Consider the following 26,174-nt stretch of genomic DNA (forward strand, 5'->3'; position numbering starts at 1 on the left):
CTGTGTTATAGTATGTTTTAAAGTCTTTGGTATGCTAATTCAGATCAGATCCACAAGTGTGCAAGCATGCTTTTGAAGATGCTTTCCTGAATTCTCCTGTCTTTGCAATCTTATCTCTCTGGTACTTTTCAATACCATGGGAAGTCCTTTTTCATTTTTCAATCAGAAAAGTAGAATTTTGGTCACCTCCAATCATCCACATATTTCTATGCTTACTATATTTGCACAGAAAGTCAAGCAATGGGCAGATTAGAGAGAAATTGATCAATTCACCCCAGGTCAGTGACATCTCTATATCTGTTTTTTTTTTTTTTTTCCTGAATCTTCCAACTACTCTAAGTTCTCGGAGTCCCTGAGTATTTGCTCTCCATATTGTTCCCGGGTTTTGTCATGCATTCAGAGGGAGCAAGAGAGGGAACGAGCTGTCTCTGTCTTCCTTACTTGGAAGCAGAAGCAGTCTGTATAACCCCTTACAGTCAGCCTCACATCACTTGTACCTTACTGTCTTTGTCAAGGCAGCCATAGTGGGCCACGTTCCTACGGAAGGAAGTGGATGGTGAATATAGTACTTGAAATTATTGTATTCGATGTCGAGAACTAAAACCTGCTATAAATGTTAAGAAAGAAGAAAGAAGCCACATCGCATGTAAAACACGGCGTACTGTCATCTTTGTGAGACCAGCTGGGGTTGCTTGTAAAAGATCCCAGATGGGCTTACTTGACTGTTGACATTCTCCTAAGGAGGAGATGGGGAGGGACACTGGGCCCTCCTCTGATTATGCAACTAGCAGCTTCTCCCAGCCATGTGTATGCAATTCTGCCCTAATTGCACGTGACCTCTCCCTGTGACCCTAGAGGCTTGCCCCCACCCACCCACCCAGAACCCTGCCTAGGGGCGGCAATGAAATGAAGAAAGGACAGACACATACATGTATAGGAAAGCCAGGATCAGATGGGGGTCTCCTACCTCTAATGGAAGGCACCTACTATTGCTGAAACCTGGAAACTTAGCATGCTTCTTAGGTACAGCATGGGGAGGAGCTGGCTAGCCTCAATAGGCAGTCTCTGTAGGCCAGCATTACTGTAAACTTCCAGGAGGAAGGAGCTGAAATGTCATTGTTCTACTGATCAATCCTTCATAAAGCACTCATACTTGGACCCTGGAGGAAAGCTTGAGCCTGGCCCATATGGGCACCAGCTTGGCCAGTTTCCCATGGGACTGATGGGCTTGTGTGAGCAATACACATCCACCCATGACTCCACCCACTCAGGGCCTCTACCACTTCCTTTAACCTCCAAGTCTCAGGGACGGAATCTAGTATATATGTTGAAGAAGACTAGGAAAAGGGAATCCCATCTGTCCAGCTGTGGAAAGCCATCATCAAATGCAGACCTTCCAGTGTGTCAGCTTTAGGCTCATGTACACCTTTGTTCATTACATCATTCATGTCCGTATTCTGTAAGTAAGACCATTTAGCTCATTGGTTTGCCAGGGGGATTTTAGTTGAATCAAATTTTGGTTTATCATGAGAACCTTAGGAATGTGTGTGTGTGTGTGTGTGTGTGTGTGTGTGTGTGTGTGTGTTCATGTGTGTGTGTTTAATCTTTACCACCCTGTCTTAAGGGTTTATAGCTGTAAAGAGACACCATGACCAAGGCAAATCTTATAAAGAAAAACATGTAATTAAGGCTGGCTAAGAGTTCCAGAGGTTCAGTCCATTATCATCATGGAGGGAAGCATGGCAGGGTGCAGGCAGACACGGTGCTGGAGAAGGGGCTGAGAGTTCTACATCTTGATCTGCAGACAGCAGAAGTAGACAGTGTGCCACACTGGACATAGCTTGAGCATAGGAGACCTCAACACCCACCTCTACAATGACTCACTTCTTCTAACAAGATCACACCTTCTCCTATGGACCAAGAATTCCAGCACATGAGTCTGCTGGGGCCATACTCAAACCAGCACACAACCCCAGGAGAGAACTCTTGCAATGTAATAGGAAACTTGGGGCAATGTGTGCTCCACAGTCCACATGGTAAGTGCCACTTTCACTCTCCCAAGGCAGCCTGGCCACTGGGAGACGTGGGAAGTGAAGAAGTTCAAGGCTATAAATCTGCCTGTTATGTCAAGAAGTACCTTCCTGGGGACCGGGAGGGTAGAGAGAGGGGCAGAATGGAGCACGCGCAGCTTTCCTTAGAGAACTTGGGGTCACTGTGGCAAGATACAGAAATGCTAAGCTGTGGGATTTGTACAAATTCTACAGTGTAGATCCTGGAAGGCTCACACACACCTGTGCAATCCCCTCTGGGATTTGTCCCTGGTAGGAGAGGTTGGCTTCATAAATTTGTGACTAAATTATAAGATTAAGTTTATCCTCTAAGGCCAACTTTATCCCATCTTCCGTGGAGTCTCAGTAAAGCTACAGGGCATAAACAGACCCAGACCTCCTAGCACACCTGTGGTGATCAGTGCTTGCTCTCACGGAGTGACAGGTCACATAGCCACCCTGACACAGACATCACACAGCCACCCTGAGCTCAAGGGTAGCTCAGCACAGCACTAGCTTCCGATTCCGAGCCACCTGGACCTTTTGAACTTCAGCTCCCTGAAGTCTCAAAGGCAGGTGATGACCATATTCACCTCAGAAAATTGTAGTGAGGCCTAAGGGAGGTCATAGGTACTAAAGCCCACATTCTGGGACCTAGCAAGTCCCTTCCTGATGCCAGCTCCTTACCAGAGATTCCTCAACCCTTCCAAGCCTCTGAGAGCGAGAAGCCATAGTGATATCGATCTCTAGAGTTCTCTTAAGATTTAGGCTCGCAAGGCCATACTGATATAGGTAGCCTTCGTAGCCACCGTAGGACATTTTGATGTCCGCCAGGCAGACTATCACTGCGGTGCATGTTGGTGCCCTTGGTCCACATTACCCTGAAGGCCATGTTGGTGTTCTTGGCCTATGCCGCTGTCAAAGGCTATGGTGGCACCTGTAGCTCCTTCTTTGGCAGAGGGCCACTGTCTGAGCTGCCATGGGAGACCAAGCAGAGGTCCTTGGCACAGAGGTCCTGATGCTGAAGACAGTGTGGATGGATGTTCATGGTCTGTGCTGTCACCAGGATCCTTGTAGAAGCCCAGGATTTATGCTTTTGATGACTGTAAAGGGCAGGGAAGCTACTTTTGAAGTGACATCAACGGCTTCAGTTGCAGAGGTGAGAAAGAGGGACATAGGACGTTTCTGGGACAACCCCTACCCGCTTAACTCCTGCTCCCAAAACAGTAATAGCTTTAAAAGGAAGCCATCAAAGGGAACTAAATTGTGCTAAAGATGCAACTGAAGTATAGCTCTCCACAAATGACGGCTTCTGGCAGGGATGCAAGTGGAGAAGGACGCAGTGACTGTATAAAGAACACAAATTGGACTTGGTTCTTTTTTTCTTTCTTTCCCTTTTTTGTAGGGGTTGGAGGTGTGGTGGTTACAAGGGTCAGGGGCATGAGAGGACTGGAAAGTGAGCGTGGACAGGGTGCATGATGTGAAATTTACAAATAATCAATAAAAATATGTAAAATAAAAAGGCTCTTCAATAAGTCTGCATAAACTTGAGCAAGTATTGTCCTAAAGCTATGAACTATGAAACTGGTTACCAGAATGTGTACACCTCAATATTCGTGTGCCAGGGAATCTGGGTCACCAGCTACACATTCCTCATTGTCCGTGTTACCAGGTTAAAGAAGAAAATGGACTATTCTAGACCGTGCGGCCATACCCTACTGTTCTCTACTGACCTATGGCCGACACCTGAGGAGATACAGAATTCCAAGCTCTCTCCCAAAGTGTGACTAGAATCCAGGAACCAGGAAGGACAGGATGATTTGAAGCCGTGGCCGCTGAAAGCTCGGATGTCGGGGAGCCGCAGTCTTGGCATCTCTTTCTATCCTGCTGCTGAAGGCAGGGCCGTTTTCCACATTCCCCTTCATTAAACAAGAAACTCAGATGTTGGTAATTAGACTGCTGTCCCCAGCTGCCAAGTTGCATTCAGTTCCAAAAAGCCCTGTATACTGCTACTTGTGTGTTTGTTAACAATGTCCCCACAACAGGTCGGCAATTAGAGCCCATCTGTTCATTTTCTCCAATGGTGGTGAACTTGGAGGATTCCAGGTTGTGGATTTCTCCTGACTGGAAACCACGCTTTGCAGGTCATGGGCCCATTAGTAGGTGTCTTGAGCTGGAGGCTCCTGCTACAAGTCCTAGCAAGCGCTCAGTGTGGATATGGTTTGATAAGGAATAGCAGAGGTAGGATCTTATATATGCTTCCCCTCCCCACCCACAGTGTCTTCCTTTCCCCAGCTCACCTGCCCATTGGTCTGGAAAAATAGAAAAATAAGTTTTTATTAAAATTAAATATTTTTGTACACTGAAGAATACCACCAAGTAAGCAATAGCACAGGAGGAATCATTTACTGGTATTTTATAAGAAACTAGGTATCTGGAATATACGAAGAATATTTGCACATCAACAGCAAAATAGCAACCCAATTTAAGAGTGAACAAAGTTGCTAGGTGTGCTAAGTCAGGCCCAGCAATCCCAGCACTAGGGAAACTGAGGTAGGAAAGACCTCCTAAAATGGGGGGAGGCAGTCGATTTCACTGGGAACACAGAGTGGTCCATCTACAACCCTGCTAAACAGTTGGCAAGTAATGGGGACCGTTCCCTAAATCCATAATATCATTAGAAATTTTAGAAATATAGCTTTCTAGATCCCTCCGAATGGTTTTGGCTGTGACTATCCTAGACGAAAAGTACTTTTGGACAGCAAAAGTTCAAGGCCATCTAGAAGACATAGTGAGACCCTGTCTCTGAAATAAACAAGAAGCGAGCAGAAAAGAAAAAAGGACAAAGGTCTCAAATAGACAGATCTCAAAAGAAAATATACACAAGTGTGTTTAATTGCCCATAGAAAAATCCTAACAATTAGTCATTGGGAAAATTTAAATAAGCTACGATAAGTTTGTCCTCTGCTAACTGGTATGCCACCTCAGAGCAACTGGAGCATCTACCACTCACTGGTCAGAGTGAGAAAGGTTAAAGCACCCTAGAAAATGAGTGGATGGCTTCCCAAATGACTAACCACAGAACTGGGAGATCATCAGCCCAGCAACTCCACTCCCAAATGTAATATTTAAAAAAAATTTGAAAGCTGGGACTTAGGCGATATCTGTACACTGACGCTCATTTTAGCATTGTCTACCCAGACGGATGGAAAGCGGCCAAGTCTCCATCAACAGATGAGCCACGTGTCTGTGCAAGTGGGTGTTATTCAACCTTAGAAAAGAACAACACTTGTATCTATGCCACACGACGAACAGGTATGAAGCTAGTGTGCTTAGTAGAATAAGCCAGATGCAGAAGGGCATGGTGTGTGAGTCTCCTTCTGTGGTGACCTAAAGCAGGCAAAATGGCGGAGACAGAAAGTGGACTAGGTGGTACCTAGCAGCTGATGGAGAAGGAAGAGAGAAAGAGAGAGTTACCGTGTAGTAGTTTCTGTTGCTGCTGATGAAAAGGCTTCGGGCAGAGATAGTGGTGATGGTTGATGGGACAGTATGGATGTGTCTGATGTCATTGACTTTTACCATCATGAATGGCTACAATGATAAGTATGATAATATATATATATTACCACAATAAACATAAAAAATAAATTGAAAATACTAATACAAGCGTTCTCTGCACACCAATCCAATTTTAACTCCTGAGGCCAACGCAGATGGAGCAGAAGTGAAAGACCCAGGTTGTTTGATAAAACCTCAAGGAATCAAACTAATTTAAATTATATACAACACACACACATACACAAACACACACACGTGTGTAAGCATGCTCACATCTCAAAGGATTAAGCCACTTGGGCTGATGATGCTCCCCATGAGAGCCCTAGACTAACAAAAACCCCAATATTGGGCAGAAAAAAAATCTCCTTTTGAGTGAATGGTTAGTTCTGGAAGTCTGAGTGACTCCCAAAACTGTATAGATTATTAGTATAACCTTCAGTTGCCTCTCAAGAGTTGAAGGTGGACCCCTGCTTTTTAAAGATGCCATACACACAGGTAATGTAAGCTGGATCTGACCTAAAAGCCTCTTTCGTGAGGTTTAGCCTCCACGGTTCCAAAAGATATTGTGCAAGCTGCCGAGGGGAGATAAGCAATTAAGTTGTCCTATGGAGTTGCAGCTATGCAAATGACAGTGACCACCATCACAAGACATGCATAAAGGTGCAGTACCGTGCACTCTCATGCTGGTGGCAAGCAACGGCTCTCGTTGGACTTAAGTCCCACTCAACAGGAGGGAAATCACGCCAAGGACTAGAAAGCTAGCAAGCTGGCCAGGGCTAGTGAGACCATAGCTCTTAGAAAAGAATCTACTACTGCACCTTGATAGACCAGCATAATTCCAAGTTGCATTTTAAATCTTACCCTTATGCCCAGGGCCCCAGTCCCAAATGATCAGAGGTCCTGCATGTATGGCTTACGAAGACTGTCCGAGCCAAAAGAGCAAGTCTTCTGTGAAACATTCCCTCCTAGAAATGGCTGCATAAGCAAGACGGGAACAACGGCAGTGTCAGTGGGCATGTTAACGTGGGAGTGGGGAAAATCTGCAAGGTTCCACTCCTGGTCAAAGAACTACAAGCTATCAATGACTCTGAGGGGAGGCTTTCCCAGGGATGAGCTCCTTATTGGTTATCCAATGCAGAGCCATCAGCTCTGAAATCACATGCACACAAAGAACAAAAACAGACTCATAAGTTATATGTGTGTATGTGTATATATATGCATATATAAAAATGTGCATGCGTGTGTATATATGTATATATGTCCCTGTATATATGTGTACATATATGTATGTATATGGGTATATATGTGAATATATTTGTGCACATACATACATACCAATGATAATCAAAGATCAAGAGGCCATCAACTTGAGAGTGGATGGACAAGAAAGGAGTTTAGGGAAGGGGAGCTGGGAGGAGCTGGAGGAAGGAAAAGGAGGGGAAGTGATATAATTCCGTTTCTTTTTTTCCCCCATTTTTATTGAATTGGGTACTTCTTATTTACATTTCATTTGTTATTCCCTTTCCCGGTTTCCTGTCCATCAGCCCCCTAACCTCTTCCTCTCCCCTTCTATAAGGGTGTTCCCCTCCCCATCCCCCCACCCCCCGTAATTCCATTTCAATTAAAAATGTCTTCGTTTTAAAGTTACTTGGAGATTCTAAAGTAGACAATGATCACTAAGCTGTTCTCGCAAAATATTGGCTCACTCTCCGGTCGGGCCCTTCAAAGCACCTTTCCGTTAACTTGCTAAATGATCCTGTGAAGCTTCTCTCCACTCTTCTGTTCCAGAACGTCCTCGTGACCTGACGCATGCCATAGGAAGAGGTAGCAGGGCCAAGACTCGCACCCAGAACGAACACAGAACGGAATCCTTGATGGCTGCACCACAGGAGACAGGATGCAGCAGCAGTTGGAAGTTGAGATCCGTGGAAGACCGTGGAGGTGGCTGCAGGGTAATGGAGGACTCTTCCTGGGGACGAGGGGCAGAGTGAAATGGCAGGCCTGGGAAAGCTTGCCAGAGGGGCCATGTGAGGCTCTTAGAGAAATGTGAGTGGGCAGGTTTGTGAGCAAATATGGAGTGTACCTCCGGAGAGTTGAGAATGCAGGTTCAGGGTAAACTGCCATGCTGGTGGGAAGGGTGCCTGTCATGGATCTGGGATCATCTGGGGATGAGAACTTTAGATGTGTTTTGAGGGAATTTCTAGATAAGTTAGCTGAGGCGGGAATGATAAGTTTTATAACTTTCTTTTATTAAACTCGGGACCCCTAACCCTAACCCTGTTAGTATACAGGCAATTCCACTGGCCTACTCTCAGGGACCTAGCAACGGCTTACGCCATCGCTTGGAGCGGGTCTGTGCTGCAGATAAAAGGACCCCCAGCCACCCCAGATCTCTCTTTCTCTCCATTCCTTCTCCCCCTCCCTCCCCCTTCCCTTCCCTCCGTTCTCTCTCTCTCTCTCTCTCTCTCTCTCTCTCTCTCTCTCCACCGACTCCCCGTTCTCCCCTTCCCCTCCCTGTTCCTCCCTCTCTGCCCTTGATCTTTTCACTCTTTCTGTTCTCCTCTATCTCCCTGTCTGAATGACAGCTGACACTGGAGAGCCCCTCCCCTCCCAATAAACCTGCTTTTATCCTTTGAATTTTTCTTGGATTGTCTTATTATGTCGACGGAGAAACCTATTACTTTGGGCACGGTGTCTCTTCACAGTATATAGTAACTAAGACAGATGGGTAACGGTCAGAGTAAAACCAGCTCTGCTCTGGTACTAATCTAAGTGCACGGGAGGCCGGCAAGGTCGTGAAAGTGCAGTCGCACGTGGATGAAGTGCTTTGGGAAAGTTTTGTACTGTCCTTCTCTGACTAGATGAGAATCAACTCCAGGGCCTGAGAGACGGCAACCCTGCAGACCTGGGATTCAAGCCAGGAACCCAGAGTGAAAGAAAAGCCCACTTTTCCGAGTTGTTCACTGACTTCCATACATGCACAGTGGCGGGTATGCTAATAATACGTTTTCAAAAATCAAAACAAGACAAATCTTCTCCCAAAAGAGCCCTGGCCTATGCAAGGCACACAGCACATTTAAATGTCATCAGCCTCCGTGGTCCCCTGTGCACTGATGTGGGTGAAATCCAGACCCCCTTTCGGGGGTTCTCAGTCTCTTTAATAGAGGAATTTAAGAATTGGATCAGCTGGGAGCTCCAGGACAATCCTATTGGTGTTTAAAAGAAAGATGTCAGGGGGGTCAGCTCTAAACATCAGCTACAGCCTGGAGGAGAGCTGGGGAGGGAAGGAAAAAAGTCATGCCGTTTAAGCTGATCCAGAGGTCAGACATATTATAGACAAGCAGCCATAAGACAGAGAGGAGGCTTCAGAAAAAGAGTAAGGAAGCCCAGAATATCAGGAGAGACTGGAGTGCTAGGGAACACATGCTTAGAAGAGAGAGAGAGAGAGAGAGAGAGAGAGAGAGAGAGAGAGAGAGAGAGAGAGAGAAGAACAGGGAAAACCACACTACTTCAGAAATGCTGACTTACATGGCATGGTTCCTGAGTTCCACGAGGGGCAAGGATTCTGGGAGGAAGTTCACAGTATCTCATTAAACAGGTAATTATTCTGCTTATCTCTTTAGCATGGCTTAAGGTGAGCCCACCTTAGTAAAAGTCCGGTGGCCAAATGAATGTCATGACCCCACTGGAATAACAGGTATCCACTCAGGCCACAGATGCTTCTCTCTCTCTCTCTCTCTCTCTCTCTCTCTCTCTCTCTCTCTCTCTCTCTCTCAAAGATGATTTATTTTATGTGTATACACTGTCTTTTTCTTCAGACACACCAGAAGAGGGCACCAGGCCTCGTTACAGATGGTCACGAGCCACCATGTGGTTGCTGGGATTTGAACTCAGAACCTCTGGAAGAGCAGTCAGAGCTCTTAACCACTGAGCCATCTCTCCAGCCCAAGTCCCAAATTCTATTCTCTTAACCAGTCCTTTATGCACTGAATCTGGAGGTGATGGCTTTAGGGACTCTGGGGACAGAGAAAGTCAGCTGTCTAATTAGAGGTAGAGAACTCCATCCTGATTTAAATGTCAGCCAGGATGTTGATAGGGAAGGTCAAGAGCTCTCCCTTGAAGAAAAGAAAGATTTGAGACACAGCCTATAGGCACTGGGGCTGAGGCCTGCTTGGTGGCGCATTTGCATGTCATCAGAAAGCCAGGCTGGATGAAAACTAAAACATGGACAAACAGCAGAGCTTCCAGAGGATTACAGGGACAGCAGACTTACTGAGAGCTAGGCTTATAGCAAACCTGTGTCTCTCTAGTTGGCCAACACACAACAGCCCTGTGTGGTCAATCCTGGCCCCTGGTTCCTGGCTCCCCCTTGACTTCAAAACCTCCTTGGCATTATGAGCAGTCAAGTGTCTCTGAGATTTGACATCACTCAGCAGGCACTCATGCATGTCCTTTCTAACCTCTCCACCAGCGTGGAGAGGTTCACCAGGGTGATCCCGTTGTGTGCACACCATTTTTCTACAGCTGCGAGAAAACTGTGACCAAGAGAACTTATAGAAGACAGAGTTAGGATTCATAACGGTAAGTCCAAAGCTGAGAGCTCACACCTTCAAGCATGAAGAAAGAGAGTAAAATAGAAATTGCGTTAGTCTTTAAACTTGAATAAGCCACACCTCAGTGACACACTCCAGCAAGGCCGCACCTCCTTGGCCTTCTGAAACAACACTACCAACTACAGAACAATGTCCAAGACTATAGGAGACATCTCGTTCAAACCACCAAGACAGGTGAATGGCACCAGACCTTCTGGAAACAATGACACCAATTTGAAAAGCCATAAGTTATTGTGAGCCCTCTTGGGGGCAACCTGTGTAGCCTAACAAGCCCTGTGGCACCTCCCACCTCTCTGGTCCCCCCCCCCCAACAGTGTCCAGCCAGTCAGAGCTTATACTTAATGCTATGACTAAAACTAGGGGAGAACACCTAACATCTCTTAAGACTGACCACTTCTCCCTCTCTCAGAGTGCCCCAGAAAGCATGGACCCCTCCAGAGATCTCCATCACTCCCTCTTGCCACTGTCTGCCCAGGGTGAGAGACTGCTCCCAGAGGTGGGGTGTCACAGAAACTTCCAGACTCCAATGGAAGAACATTCAGATACTGAGTAAACAAAAAGGCTGCCCTGAAGGGGGTGGGGAGGCTTGTTGTCTCCAGACCCAAAGAGCTCTACAAGCCTACCCAGCACAGGCTTGATCCAGTCACCAGCAGGGTTGAGCACATGCTTAGGTGTTCAGAATGATGGCACATGTCCCTGATGTGGCTTGCCTGCCCACCTCAGCAGAAAATCAAAGGTTGTTTACAGAGACCTGCTCCGTAAGCCGGGCAGTTTACCCACCACCAAGGCTGCTTTGAACCAAACTCTCATCCCTAAGTAGCAGCTACCTCAAGCACAACCCTCGAGCTTCCTGTTGCTTGGAATGGTCTGGAATGAACAGCCCAAGACGACACCCCACAGGGGCTTGCCACACCGTAACCGAGTACCAATAAGCACGTCTGCGTGTTCCCATTGCTGAGTTTAAGAGCGAGAGCTGAGACGCTGAGATCCCACAAGGACGCCTGGCCGGCCGGAGCACCTGGAGGTCCTGCCCATTTGCATGCGCCTCACCAGGCTTCCTGCAGCTACTGTGAGTTAATCTCACAGCGAAGATTAGTTGATTCGATTAACTGCTCCCTGCAGACTACCCCTGGAGCTTTGAGCCCTCTCTCCCTGAGCCAGCCTCTGCAACCCTCCACCAGCCAGAAGATTCCACACGATCCTCGTCCCTATCACATGATTGGAAAATAAATTGAAAATGAATTTCCGCCGTTGCTTGTGTTTTAAATATGAGATAAAGGGAGGGAGGTCCCTCTGCCTGCGAGTTCAATCAATGAAGGGGGGAAGGAGGGGCTGGGAGCTACTAACAGCACACTGGTGCTCTCCTGGAGAAACTGAATGTCCTGCCGGAAATGGTCACTAACAATATCTGTGTAGTTAGGCAACTGGTTTCTACACCATTCACTGATGGAGTTTGTTTGTTTGTGGAGAAACAGAGGTTACCTCCAAAAAGTGGTACCTAAGGGCCTTAACTTAGGAGGTCACTCGAGCACAACCCTGGGAAAACCTTAGCCTCTCAGGTATTCTGACTGAGTGGGGGACTCAATCCTGGGTATGGAAACTAATTTTTAAGGTATTTGTATTTTAAAAATTATTTATTTAATTATTATTTACTTAAGAAAGAACAGTTAGTCATGTCCGCCTCGCAGAAACAAGGCCCTGGACTCAATCCTAAGTGCTGTTAAAAAAAAAATATGTATTTACTCATGTTAATTTGAAAGATGACTCAGGGGCAGCCAAGTTTGAAACTTTTGTTATCGATATTGTCTCATGTCAGCGATGTCCGATGAACCTAGAGATGTGATGATCTCAGTGCCCGGCACACCAGGACACTTGCTCTCCAGCATGTTAAAACTTAAATCTGTATACTGTGTGGCCCTTGGCTAGTCTGACCAAGCAGGAAAGTGTTGACAGGAACTATTAGTGTACAGGCTCCTCACAGGCACCTAGCAACACCTTATGTTACTGCTATCACCTGCCAAGTGCCAGCAGCATATCAAAGGGCTGCTTGCCACCCCAGTTCTGTCTCTCTGTCTCTGTCTCTGTCTCTCCCTGTCTCTCTCTGTCTGTCTCTCTCTGTCTCTGTCTGTCTCTCTCTCTGTGTCTGTCTCTCTCTGTGTCTGTCTCTCCCTGTCTCTGTCTCTCTCTCTGTCTCTGTTTCTGTCTCTCCCTGTCTCTCTCTCTGTGTGTCTGTCTCCGTCTCTCTGTGTCTCTGTGTCTCTGTCTCTCTGTGTCTCTGTCTCTGTCTCTCTCTCTCCCTGTCTCTCTCTCTCCCCCTCTCTGTTCCCGTGTGTTCCCTGCCAGTCTCTCTCTCCCCCTTTTCTGCCTATGTCCCCTTTCTCTGCCCTCATGGCACTGCTCCTGTCTGTCTGCCGCTACCCCTTCCCCAGACCCTCTCGCCCCTCCCTCAACCAAACCCCCTTTATACCAGATCTGTACACAGCATGGTTTATCAGGGGACACCTGGACATGGGCCCGCCAGGTATACACCCTGTCCTTTATTCCACTTCCTTTGCCCTTGTGGCTCTGTCTGGCTCGACCCCTCCTCTAGATTCCCGCTCCCTTCCCTCACGATAAACTTTCCTTAAATCAGGTCTGTCGCCGGGTACCTTCTTACTGCATTATATTTCAAAACACTTGGCAGGCAATGATGCTAAATCTCTGTTGGTCATTGTCATGTGAAACTGGACATATCTGGATTTTATTAGCTTGGCATTATAATAAACGACAAAAACCATGGAAGTCAAGCACAAACAGTTTTCCAAAAGGGTCCAGTTTAGTACTTTCTTTTGAGACAGGATGCTCTTAGGTGGCACAAGCTGGCTTACAGTTTGCCGTCCTCCTGTGACTCAGTCCCCTGCCCAAGCCAGCATTGGTGTGATTATTGGTGTGAGCTTCCATTTCTGAAAAATAACCAAACACACCCTATATTTTATTAAACAGACACCGAGACTCAGCTTGGTAACAAACAGATTAAGCAAACTATTAAATTGTACTACGGTTAGGCCAGATTTGCTGGTGCATGCTCTAATTCCATTCACTGGGGAGGCAGATCCCTGGTGAATGTCCAGTCTGGTCTCCAGAGCAAGTTCTAGGATAGCCAGAGCTACACAGAGAAACTTTGTCTTGAAACACACACACACACACACACACACACACACACACACACACACACACTTGCACTATCGTTATCTACAATACCTATAGTTACCCTGAACCTTCAGCTAAATTCTATTAAGACACGAAAACAGTGGAAGAAAAGCAAAATAGTCTAATCGCATTTTAATGCCCATCTCTGAGTAAGTGATTTCTATCCCACCCTAATTGACAAAGTCTACCCCCAACTGACTAGTGTCAGTGATTCCTCTAATAACTCCGCTCACCAGAACTAGATTTCAAATGACTTCAGGCCCTCCTCCTGGGGGTCTTTGAAGCTATTTAACTGGGGGGGGGGTTTATATACACAAGTTTTCAAGTTCTGCCTGGTTGAGAGAGACCCTAACCGCTCTGCCCAGATTTACAATTCAGGGGTGCGAAATCCTGCACCCCTGACCCCTTCCCTCCTTACCCCATCCCACCCCACTCCCTCAAGAGTATTTTTAGGCCAACCAAAGCCATCCATTCAGATCCTGTGGTGTTTAACCTTCCAAACTCAAGATTCGTTTTGTTAGAGTGGCTTAAACAGGGCCATAGTTTAAAATGTAGACAGATCAGGTCCCAGTCGAGTTCTTTATTTCTGTGGAATACTCCCAGTGTTTTCAAGAGCACCGTCTGAAGCACACCGAGCATGGAGAGAGCCACACTCCCTGGAGGTGATGTCAAATGGCCGTAGATACCTCGTGTGCCATCAGCTCTAGAGAGCTCTAGAGAGAAACAGGAGACTGAAGGGTTTTGCTGTTGTTTTGCTGTTGTTGTTGTTGTTGTTGTTGTTGTTGTTGTTGTTGTTGTTTTCTCAAGGCATTTTCTGTTAGTTTACTAGTGGAAAGACTGTGACCCCGAGGCAGGATGGTTTGAATTTTCCATTCACATCTCCTCTGAGGCTGAGTTTAATAGGTCATCGCTCGGCACACAGTAGGCACTTGACAATTGCTGTTAGCATAGACATCAGTTTGTCAAAAGTTTTCCATCTACCACCCTCACAGAAGAAAATCGTCGGGGGTGGGCAAACAGACGTTAGTGGAACAGCATGTCCCTGCCCTCCCCCAAGCTTTCAGAAGTGGCTCTTGGGGGTCCTCTGCCTCTACCTTTGGTGAGCCTGCTGGTTCAGCTGCCAGGAGCCACCATGCTGAGTGTCACCTCCCCCAGAGCCCAGCGACCAGGCAGTTGGCTTGTTCTCCCATCGACTTTTTTTCTGACAAAGTGCAGAATATCAATAGTGTTTTGGCTTAGGAAGTTCAAGGGTCAATCTTCAAGGTGCTTAAGGCTGGGGGGAAACTCTCTAGAGACTTAAGCAAGCTCTCAAACCCCAGCAGCAGGCTGGTGTCCTCAGGGTGCCCAGTCCTCATATCTCCAAGTAAATAGAGACACCCAGTGTGAGAGCGGCCAGCAGGCCTCATGCTAATTAAACAAACCAATTATGCTAATTAACTGGCACAAATGTTTAAATGGCTGTGAATCAGAATGAAGGGGCTTACCGCTTAGCTCCCGTACAATTACTCTGATAAAAGAGAGAGAGAGAGAGAGAGAGAGAGAGAGAGAGAGAGAGAGAGAGAGAGAGAGAGAGATCAGGTCCCAATCAAGTTCTTCAAAAATACCTGCCAATTGCTTTGCTCTCAAGCTAAGGACAAGGGAGATGAAGGATAAAATCGGGGAACTGGAAGGACCAAGACAGCCTAAAGTTTGGGAAGCCCATCCCACTGAGGTCATGCTGTGGTATCTGCCTCCGCTCTTGTCAGCAGAGACCGAGTTTTATACAAGTTCACCTTGGCTTTAGGAAGGAAACAAGGCCTGGGTGATGTGTCACTTAGGGCTACTTTCTTGAAAGTTTCTAAATGGCTAAATATATGTGTGTATATTAACCACGGGCATGATTTTGGCATACACAAACAATGCCTTTGCTATACATATATATGTATAAATTTTGATATATACACATAGATACATTGTATGCGAGCATGTATGTATGTGTGTATGTATGTATATATATACATGTATATATGTATGTATCCTGATTAAAAAGCAGGTTTTTCCTTTCCTTTTTTTCTTTTTTTCTTTTTGTTCTCTTCCTTAGGAAAGACGCTTGGTCAAGCTGATCCCTTGTCGTTGGAATTCAATCAAGGGCATTAAAGTGTAAACCAGTTGGAAAAACAAAGAGCTTTAGGCAAATTAGTTGTCTCAACAACAACACACAAGCGCTGGGTAATCTTCTTAGAGAAATTAATGAAAGGAAAGCCCCCTCAGTTTGGGAAGAGAGTGCCCGCCGCTCCCTAAGCACAGGCCCGCAAGGTTTAGCGAAAAAGGTGCGTCTGATGAAAGCCGGATTAAACCGACCTCAATGGGAACACAAAGCAAAAAGCAATTGGTGGGGGGGGAGGCTGCGAACACAGCACGCCCATTTTCAGATGGAGGGGTATTTCAGAGGGCCACTGGGCCCTAATCCTTTATGCAAATCTCCTTAGATTGAAGTTTGCTTAAGTGTTTTATTTCTTTGCATACAATTAACATGCGAAGCTCCGAAGCGATGAAGGACTTCAAAGAGACCCCTGTCTAGAAGCACCTAGACACCCGAGAGCCACGCTTGAAGTTTTCCAAGTGGTCCTGATGCTGTAGGATGCTTTCTCGCCATTGGGGCCTTGAGAGTCTTGGAAACAGGAGAAAAACATACATAAAAAAAATAATAAAACAAACAAACAAAAATATACCACCACCTCCAAACAGACACCGGCTTGCTTCTCCTCTTTGCTGACTTGACAAGTATGTCTCCTTATTATAGTGCCTGTCCTTTCTTCTAATCTAACCACGTTTCCTTTTTAATTTGATGCTTGCAAGAACTGGGACTCCAAATAACGAGTTCTGTCTGTCTGTTTGGAAGTCACTGCGAGTGAAGAGGAAAGGGATAGAAATTTAAAGTAATTCAAAGCACCCCCCCCTCTCTTGTTTTTCACATTTATCCAAACTGCTTTGATGTTTGTGCATGTAACACACACACACACACACACACACACACACACACACACACACACACACGTGCCCAGAGTGCAGGCACAGCAGATGTGCTCTCCAAGCCCCTTGAAGTCAGTCTCTTGTGCCCTTTCAGCTCCTTTGGGTGGTCCCTTCTGTGGGGATTTCCTAGAACGGGCTCCCACGTTCCCTCACACTGGCACAACGCAGGTCCCACGGCAGCCACGTTAACCTGGATGAGACCTCTTTAATCTAGCATGGGTTTGGGCACTGGGCACGCATGGGTCCCTTTCAGTCCAGGAGTCTGTCCATGAAGGGACTGGGGGGGGGAGGGTGTGACACTGGAAAGAAGGTTTCTAATTTGATATAAATTGCAGGCACTTGTGTTTTTTAAGTTCTTAGATTTATTTTTATTATTGTACGTGTATGAGTGTTTTTGCCTGCACGAATGCCACTGTACCAGGCATGTGCCTGGGGCCTGAGCAGGTTATGAGCCTACACTGGGAATTAAACTTGAGTCTCTTCCAACAATAGCAAGTGCTCTTAGCCATCGAGCCAACTCTCTAGCCCAAATTTGGGTGTTTAAATATATTTCAATTCAATAAATTATGTAGGTTTTGTTTTGTTTTTGTTAGTTTGCTGTTATTGGTGGTGGTATTTTGTTTTTTGTTTGTTTGTTTGTTTTTTTGGGGTTTTTTTTTGTTTTTTTGCTTTTTCGTTTGTTTGCCTGTTTGTTCTGTTTTGACACCTAAAAGCTAAAGTTTAGAAATTCTAAAGATTCTGCCCAACCTCCATGGCCTTCTCTGAGCTGGTGGCTAGGGTTCTCTTGCATGATGCCTGCTTCCCAGGGCTTCATTCTCCCTCCAAGTATCCACCTGAAGGGGCCCTCAGGGATGTACAAGACCCCATCCCTTCCTTCCTGACAACCCCAGATCTGTGGTTAAGACAGTGAGGGGAGGGGGACATGAGAGGGCACAAAGGTGCCATGTGCCAACCTCATCTGTCACTTGAGAGGCTGCCACCCTCACCTCACATGCCCCAGCTGCCTATCTGGTCCCACACAGACTGACTGCTGTTTAAATCATACTACATGCTACACAGACAGACAGACAGACACAGCTGTTGGGGTCTATGGAGTCGTGTCTGTTGCTACTTGCACACACACATACACACACACACACACACACACACACACAGAGAGAGAGAGAGAGAGAGAGAGAGAGAGAGAGAGAGAGAGAGAGAGAGAGAGAGAAGCCCATCGCTGTCTCCTAGCTACCCTGTGGGTGCCCTGGCTTCTTAATGAACCTTCTACGCTTTGCCTTTTTGTCCAGAAACAGAGGCAGCAAGTCTGGGAGACCTGACTGCAGTCTAGAACCTTCACTGACAAATCTGCTTCCAGGGTTTGCTGTGACCCAGATGCTGTGGGATGACAGCTAGTATGGGAAATTAGATGGGTCTATCTATCTGGGAGGTGAACCAGCAAAGGAGATCGGGGCCAGATGGGGAAGCATGTTCTAGAATATACAAGCTACACAGGCAAAGTGCAGGGAAGAACAGGAAAGAAGAAACAGCTCCAAGGTGGCCCAGAGAGCCAGGAGGAAAGGCTGGGGGTCAGAGGAAGTATAGAGAAAAGGCTCTAACCACAAGGATCTGTTCCACAAGATGGAACACTGGCCAGGGCAGCCTGTGTGTGTGGCCTCCAGGAGTATCCAAAATGACTCTGCAGAAAGGCAGTCACTAGGTAAGAGGAGAGGCAGCTTCCTGGTGGCAGGCACTGCACATATGCAGATAACCAAAGTGACTTTTGCTTGCATTCAACTCTATTTTTGTGGGCAGGTTTTATGAATGAGGCTCATGCAAGTCCTAGGTTACAGTGCAGATAAAGCAGACAAAGTCTAGGACCTAGACTCTGGGCATAATGCCAGGGCTGGACAGGAAGCTGGCCAGGAGAACTGTGAGGAAGGAAAGGCTGTTTCTTTTAGAAGGCCATGCAAAACCCTGTCCAGGGGAGGAGCAGCCCAGCAGAAGGATCTTCAGCAAGCACTGGGGAGACGTGGTGTGTGTGTGTGTGTGTGTGTGTGTGTGTGTGTGTGTGTGTGTGTGTGTGTGTGTGTGTCTGTGTGTGTATGTGTCTGTATGTATGTCTGTGTGTGTCTGTATGTGTGTCTCTGTGTGTGTGTCTGTGTGCATGTGTATGTCTGTATGTGTGTCTCTGTGTGTATGTGTGTGTCTGTGTCTATGTGTCTGTGTGTGTGTGTGTGTCTAAGGTATGTGGCGTGTGTGTGTCTGTGTGTGTGTCTCTGAGGTGTGTGGCGTGTGTGTCTGTGTGTGTATGTGTCTGTATGTATGTCTGTGTGTGTCTGTATGTGTGTCTCTGTGTGTGTCTCTGAGTGTATGTGTGTGTGTGTCTGTGTGTGTGTCTGTGTCTATGTGTCTGTGTGTGTGTGTCTAAGGTATGTGGTGTGTGTGTGTGTGTGTGTGTCTGAGGTGTGTGATGTGTGTGTGTGTACCTAGGGAATTTTACTCTGAGTGACATGGGAAGCCAGAGGGGTTCTAGTTGCTTTTAAAGCGGTGGTTCTCAACCATTCTAATGCTTTGACCCTCTACTAAGCTTCCTCGTGCTGTGGTGATCCCAGCCATACAATTATTCTCATTGCTACTTCATAACTGTAATTTTGCTACTGTTGTGAATTGTAACATATATGTCTGACATGCTGGAAATCTCATAAGTTACCCTGTGAAAGGGTTGTTCAACCAATCTCCAAAGGGGTCGCCACGCACAGGTTGAGAAACACTGATTTGAAGGATGTGACAGAGAGACAAGCAAAAAGCAGCAGCAGCAGAAGGCTCTAGCCATGACCCAGGTGAGGATGATGACAGCCTTGGTAGCGAAGCAGGTGTGTGTGTGTGTGTGTGTGCAGGTGATAGTTTTGAGCACTGTGGAATCTTTATCGATCTTCAAGTGGCAACAAGCATGACTCCAAAGAACCCAACAGTTGAGTCTGGAAGATTCAGTCCTACTTCTTCTAAACAAATTCTTTTATAGTATTTCCTTATTGTCTTCCTGCAGGCTTGGGATTTCTGGGGGGCTGCGGTCCTCCAGGTAGGATCTGTGACCCTGAAGTACTCACATGAGAATTCTCGCCCTTTGGTATGTGAAAATGTATCCACACAAGATTCATGTGTACCAATCTGAGTGGGGTGTGTTCAAAACCTGAAGACTTCCTTTGTCCCCTGTGGAGGCAAAAGGAGAGCTCCACATCTCCACACCGCTTACCCATCTGACCTTAGGTATATGGTTGACATTGTCTTAGCCTTGGGTCCCTAACTGGTAGAAAGGGGAGGGTTGATTAGACCTACTCAGCGTCTGAAGTCTGGACACACATGGGGACAAGACATGCAGGGGAGATAACGCTCTGCCCTAGGGTGACAGCTTAGAAAAGAAAAGTAGACTAAGTTGTACTGACCCCCAGGACCGTCCTGAATATCTCAAGTGAGGTACTAGCTCTTCATCAACCATTCACACAGGCCCTGAAACAACCCTGGACTTGGCACATGCTACTAAGTCTAGCCAGGTCTTACTGAGTCCAGAAGTAAAGCTGATCCGTTCATCTGCATAGTAGACTCTTGGTTCTGACTCTATCTCTGACTTCCCATGCCTGTAGATCCTTGACCTCTCTTCCCTGGATCCAAAGCAAGTAGTTCGAAAGGTGTGAGCTAGCCTACTGGAAAACCCTTCTGGGGAAGCCTCAGTTGAGACTGTGTACTGCGAATATACTGCCATAGAGACCTGGAGTACCTGGGCACTGCTGGTACTTGAACTTGTAGAGAAAGAAAACTCATTTTCTCAGCTCCAGAAAGAAAAAATGGCTTGAGGCCTCCTAAGTGCCCCCTCCTGACAGGCAGCTGCAGCAGGCTGGGGAGAGCAAGCAGACAACAGCACAGGCTTCCCAAGGACCATATGGGTAAGGCACTCGCTTGGAGGCTGTGCCCGCCCTGCTTGTCACCTCCAATCACACTTACTCTAACCCGTGTTTTAATTTACTCTGCTGGTGCGACACCCGTGCTGCCAGGGCGGTCCTCAGGGCCCCCTCATTCCTGCTGCTGATGACAGGGTGTATGCAAAAGGCACAATTATTCACCCACCAAGGTGACAGAGAAGGCCTCTGACTGGGAATAGGTTCCCAGCTCCCAGCATTCTCATGTCAGCCACGGAAGCACTTTGCAGCTTGCAAACAATCCTATGGAGACCTCCCTCCCTCCTCCTCCTCCTCTTCTTCCTTTTTTAAATAAGCATTTTGATCACAGCCAGTAAAGAGGCCGATGGCCGTCATTGATTGTTCAGGCCAGTGCAGAGAGGGCTGGCCACACACACTCCTCCTATCAACTGAATTATTGGATTTTTTTTTTAATCAAATAAGACGATCCTCCTCCTTCTTCCACACAGCCAGTCGTTGCCTGTTTGGCCTCAGACAAAGAGAAATATGTCAAGCCCGGCCTATTAATTCCTACAGATTCTGCATTGTTTATGTTCTCATATGGACCACATTCCAAAGCTCCAGAATAAAACAGCTCTCAGCTCCGTGGTGTATTTCATTTGCTACGGTCCGAGCCATATTAACAATGCCTTTCATTTCCTTATGGCCTAAAATGATTTTCTTTCCGAGAAGATCAGGTTTTTGGTTTTTTTTTTTTTTTTTTTTTTTTTTTTTTTTTTTTTGGAGGGGGTTGGGGGAAGAAATAGTGGAAGAAAGAGAGCAAGGGAGAGGAAGAGAAGAAAAGAACAGAACAACACACCCTCTCCTTTTCAGGGTATCATTTGCAATTTAAAGCTAACCTGGGGTGTGAGGGAACAATGGCACTCACCATAAAAAAAAAAAAAGAAAAGAAAAAGAAGCGGTCTGGCTGGGCCGCATGCCGAATGAGGGTGTTGTTGTGCCATTTAGCTCTCTTCTACCATAATATCTACTTAATGCAGCTCAATGGCAGAGGATTGTTAGCAGCATTAAGGATTCTATTAAGTTCCGCAGGGCCTTGCTACTCTCATCCAGCTGTGGAGGACTTGCAGCTTAGAGCTGAGCCAGGGACGGAACCCTCTGGAAAAATGGATGCAACTCCCCTCCCCACCCCCATACACACTTGATGTGAGATCTGTGTTGTAGAACTCCCGCTGGGGCCAAAGAGGTGTTTTTGGTATATGTAGGAGCTCCGGGCTCCCGGGCTAGCACTTTGTATAACTCCCCTCTCATTAGGTGTCTTTCAGGAGGAATTTACCGTCTAAGTGTATCCCTCTGGGTTCTGTGTGAGTGAGAAGCAATGGTCTAGTTTGGTCTTATGGATTGCTCTCTGCTGCCTTGGACATTGTCAAAAAGAATCTAGCCCTTCTCCTCTCTCTTTAGACACTCGACGAGACATTTCCTAAATGTGATCTTGTAGGATTGTCGCTCTGATTCTTGATGTGGTCACTTGCTCGGATGCAGGAATTCTTCCCAAAGGCCATACCAAATGGGCCTTGGGCCAAGAAAGGAAGTTCTTTCTAATGGGTAAAAGGGTCTGACCTGATGTTATTCCTGCCGAGTCAGGTACGCTCCCAGAGGCAGCCTTTAAAAATTCCTCCTCTTCCTCCTCCTTTTCCTCCTCCCCTTCCTCCTCTGTTTTTTCTTCTTTTTGGAGACAGGTCTCACCACATAGCCCAGGCCTTGAATTCACGATCCTCCTGCCTCGGTCACCCAGGTATTAGGGTTAGAGGAGCGCGTCACCACAGCAAGCTTCAAATCTTTATTCAGCATGCTAGGCTAGCTTCCTGAGATTTTTCCAGACCAAACAGAGCCAGGTGGCAGGGTTTAAATTTTCCGAAACCGTGCCTGGGACCTGGGGATTCCCCCACCATGCTCCACACAACAATAATTTGTTCGTGAGTTTAGAGACAGCCGTGGAGGATTCAAATCTCTTTCCTGGGCCGAGCATACCCCCCAAAAGACACAGGAGCAGGGGGTGTCCTATTGCCTATCACAGCAGGGAGGAACTGCAGAGGAACAGTGCTGACCTGAACAATGTGATCCCCCACCACCACCTCCACCAAGCAGGCTACTGCCGTCTCTGTGTTACCAGCCCTGAAAGGCCAGAGAGAGGGAGGTGAGGGGGCCAGGCTGTGGGAGGGATAGGCAGGAGAGAAAGGGGCCACACCAGAATTTCACACAGTTGGCTTGAAGAGGCAAGCACTAAGCTGCCTTTTCAACCATGGTAAACTCCGTCCATCTGGCCACCCTAAAACTCTGTCAGCTCGTTCCCCTGCCCAGGGCTGATTGGACCCCCTGAAGCAGAAGTAAGGACATCAATGGTGTAAACCCTGGTCACAGCCACTTGACGGTATTACATTTCATTTCATGCTTGACTTAATCAAAACTGGGGAAATGAAATGTACACCTTTTTGATGTCCTTTTCCCTGCTGTTTAAAGAGAAGAATCTTAACCCATTTGATCTTCACATGCACCCAGTAAATGACCAAATATGCCAAGCTGTCAAAAGCAGAAGGCAGCCAGTTGCCAGGGGGTGTTGGGCCGCTGGGAAAACACTTCAGGCAGCTAACTTAAGTTTGGAGCCCAGGACTGTGTGTGCAAATGCAGCCTTCCCAACATGGCTGTCGTTAGGAACTTTTAAAAGAAAGAAGTGGGTAGGGAAATAAACAGGAGGCTCACAGAAAGGAAGCCTAAACTGGCTTGGCTAAAAGATTCTCCCTCCTACTAGCTCTTCAGGATTTTGGTGTGTGTTGCCTCGTCCCTCTTCCTACTGCTGCTTACGGGAGACTCCAGCAATGCTACGCTCTGAGGCAAGTTGCTCAGCTCCCCTCAGAGCCTTGTTTGCCTCATCTGTACTATAGGCCTGACGATCGTCGCTCTGACGTTGGATCACGTGATATGTTCAGCCTGCGCCGTGCACAGCTCAGTGTGCAGGAAGTCCCTTTTCCTTAAGATTTCGTTTTTAATGGTATTGGGTGGGTGAATGGGGGTGGAATTGTACGTGAGTGTCAGTGCCAAGGAGGCCAGAAGAGGGCGCTAGATTCTTGAAGGGGTTTGGACACTGCTGGATGAGGGTGTCGGGAACCGCATCCCAGGTTCTCTGTAAGAGCTGTGTGTGCTCTTAACTCCTGAACCATACCAACACCCCACCCCACCCCACCCCACCCCCACCCCCACCCCGGTAAAGTTCTTAATAAATACAGGCTAGTGCACCCCAACCCCCACACCCCCTAAAGTTTTTAATAAATACAGGCTAGTGCTGTTGCTATTTTGCTGCGGGCTGGGTTATCTCCCCCTCCAAAATGTACACCCCTGTAATCCTAGGACTCCAGGGATTTAGGGAGGAGAAGCGAGTTCCAAGCCAGCCTGGGATATACAGTAAGACTCTATCTCTAAACCCAAACAAAAATGATAACATAAGAGACTCGGTGAGCGATGCCATAACAGGTAGATGATAGGTCCTCATCTGTAAAGACTGATATCAGAAGAAAAGGAGGAGGAAGAGGAGGGGCATCCTAGGCAGCTAGCACCTTGATGGATCTTGGCCTTCAGCCTCCAGGGGCAGTGTGAATGGCAGTGACGCCTGTGTTCCCATTCGTGGCTCTGTTCTGTGGCAGCCACACTGGCCGCCTCTCTGACCGCTGAGCTCGCTGTCCAGGTACTTTGCTCTTGTTCTATTGCACTCACTTCCTCCCTGAAATCTTTTGTTTTCTTATTTTTGAGACAGGGCTTCTCTGTGTGGCCCTTACAGTCCTGAAACTCACTCTGTAGACCAGGATGGCCTTGAACTCAGGGATCCACTTGCCTCTGCCTCCTGAGTGTTGGGATTAAGGGAGTGTACCACCATATCCCGCCTCCATGACATCTTAAAGTCACTGGGGTAAGATCCTGGGACTTGAGTGGCTCTGAAAACAGGGACTTAGTAAAATGGCTGAGAGACAGTGGGCGCTCGATAGATGCTTGTTAAACACATGAGCACACCAGAATCGTAATGTACAGTAAGAATCCCAGGTCTTTTCTTGTGCCAGCTTAGGTCTTTTCTTTGTGCGTGCTCGGTGTCCCCGGGTAAGCTGCTTACTGTCTCGGTGCTTCGGTTGACCACCTGTAATCCATGAAAATGGACAAACTGATTTTCAGGACTGTTCAAGTCTGCCTCTAGTCCAAGGCCGAACTGTGGAGAGTGGGGCAGTGTGACGGGAGATGGAACTGCCCTGTCTCCTCTACGCCACACAGTACTCTATGCCTCAGGGCCGTGGTTAACCACTCTGTTAAACTGGCAAAAAGATGTCCATGTGTGTTCATCGTGTGAGCTTACGTGGGGATAAGAAAGGCGCGGGCTATACGATGGAGTCCTTACCCTGGAGCCCTGGCAGCCCTGGCATGAGTGCTGGAAGAGTACCAGTCTGTCTGTTGGAGTTCATGGGATGCTGGCCCTTGGGGATATAAGTCTCCATGCTGCACCCCTGAGCCTCGGCACCTTCTCCAGTTCAGCAAGCAATCTAGGGTGAGCTTGCCACTGGCCCTGGCTTCTAGGATATGTTTCTGCTTAGCCAGACTTGTGCCTCTAGCTCACTAGTGACTGCATACAGGCCATGCTGACCCTCTGAGCATCCATGACTTCACGTTAAAGAGTAAAGATAAGGGGAATGGGGCTGGAAAGATGGCTCAGGACTTAAGAGCACACGCTGTTCTTACAAAGGACCCAGGTTTGATTCCTAGACCTCCAGAACATCCCAGAGATGGCTCACGAAAATCCACAACTCCAGTTCCACCGGGTCTGTGTGTACTAGGCACGTGGCTGGTCTACATATATACATACATGCAGGAAAAACATTCATACACAAAAAAATGGGAAAAGATAATATTTTTTAAAAAGAATATAAGTATCTGCTCCTTGTTGTAGCCCAAGGGCTTAGTTTGCTAAGGGAGCCCAGGTCAGTTTATTAATCAAGTTCTCCCAATGAGTCTTTCCGAGGAGAGAACCAGAAACAACCTAAACACAGCAGAACATATTCCTGCCGTCTGGAGTCACACCAGGCTGAAAGAGCGATCCCTAAGCAAGATGCTGCTTGGTACCGTTCCTGCTGTGTTTGTATATCCATCCGTGTGTTTGCTCACACGACAGGGATCCAGGAAGTAGAGAGAGTTCCTCTGATCTGCACTCTGTCCCTTCATGACTTCACTAATGTGCATAAAAGTTGCATAGACCCACAGCCTGATTTCCTGCCCAGAAGGTGGAAAGGGTTCTTTTGTCCGAATGTCCCATATGATTACTAAAGAGATAAAGTGAGTCGATACAGTGTAAGAGGTCTTGGCTTGGTCTCATCACAGCAAGACCACAAGAAAAGCATAATTATTTGCTCCATAGGAACATCTTAGAAACAAAAGACAAAAACCTGCAAATAGTTTAGAAGGCTCCCAGATCCTAACCATGGTTTCTCCTCATTTGGATATTAAACCACCAAGAGTTGATCTTTTGGAGACTGGGAGATGGTCCAATGGTTAGGAGCACTGGATGGTCTTGAAGAGAAACCTGGGTTCAGTTTCCAGCATTTACAGGATGGCTTAAAATCATCTGTAAGTCTGGTTCCAGGGCATCCACTGCCTTCCTCCGGCTTCCTCTGTCACTTGGCACACACACTGTGCCTGCGGAGATCATAGAATAACTAACTGGTGGGGCTCAGTTCTCTCCATCTGCCATGGGTGTTCCTAGGAGTAAATGCAGGTCATCAGATTTAGCAGCAAGCATCTTTACCTACTGACCCTAAAATGTCAAT

Source organism: Rattus norvegicus, chromosome 19, assembly GCF_036323735.1.
Source record: "Rattus norvegicus strain BN/NHsdMcwi chromosome 19, GRCr8, whole genome shotgun sequence".
In the NCBI taxonomy this organism is placed as follows: domain Eukaryota; kingdom Metazoa; phylum Chordata; class Mammalia; order Rodentia; family Muridae; genus Rattus; species Rattus norvegicus.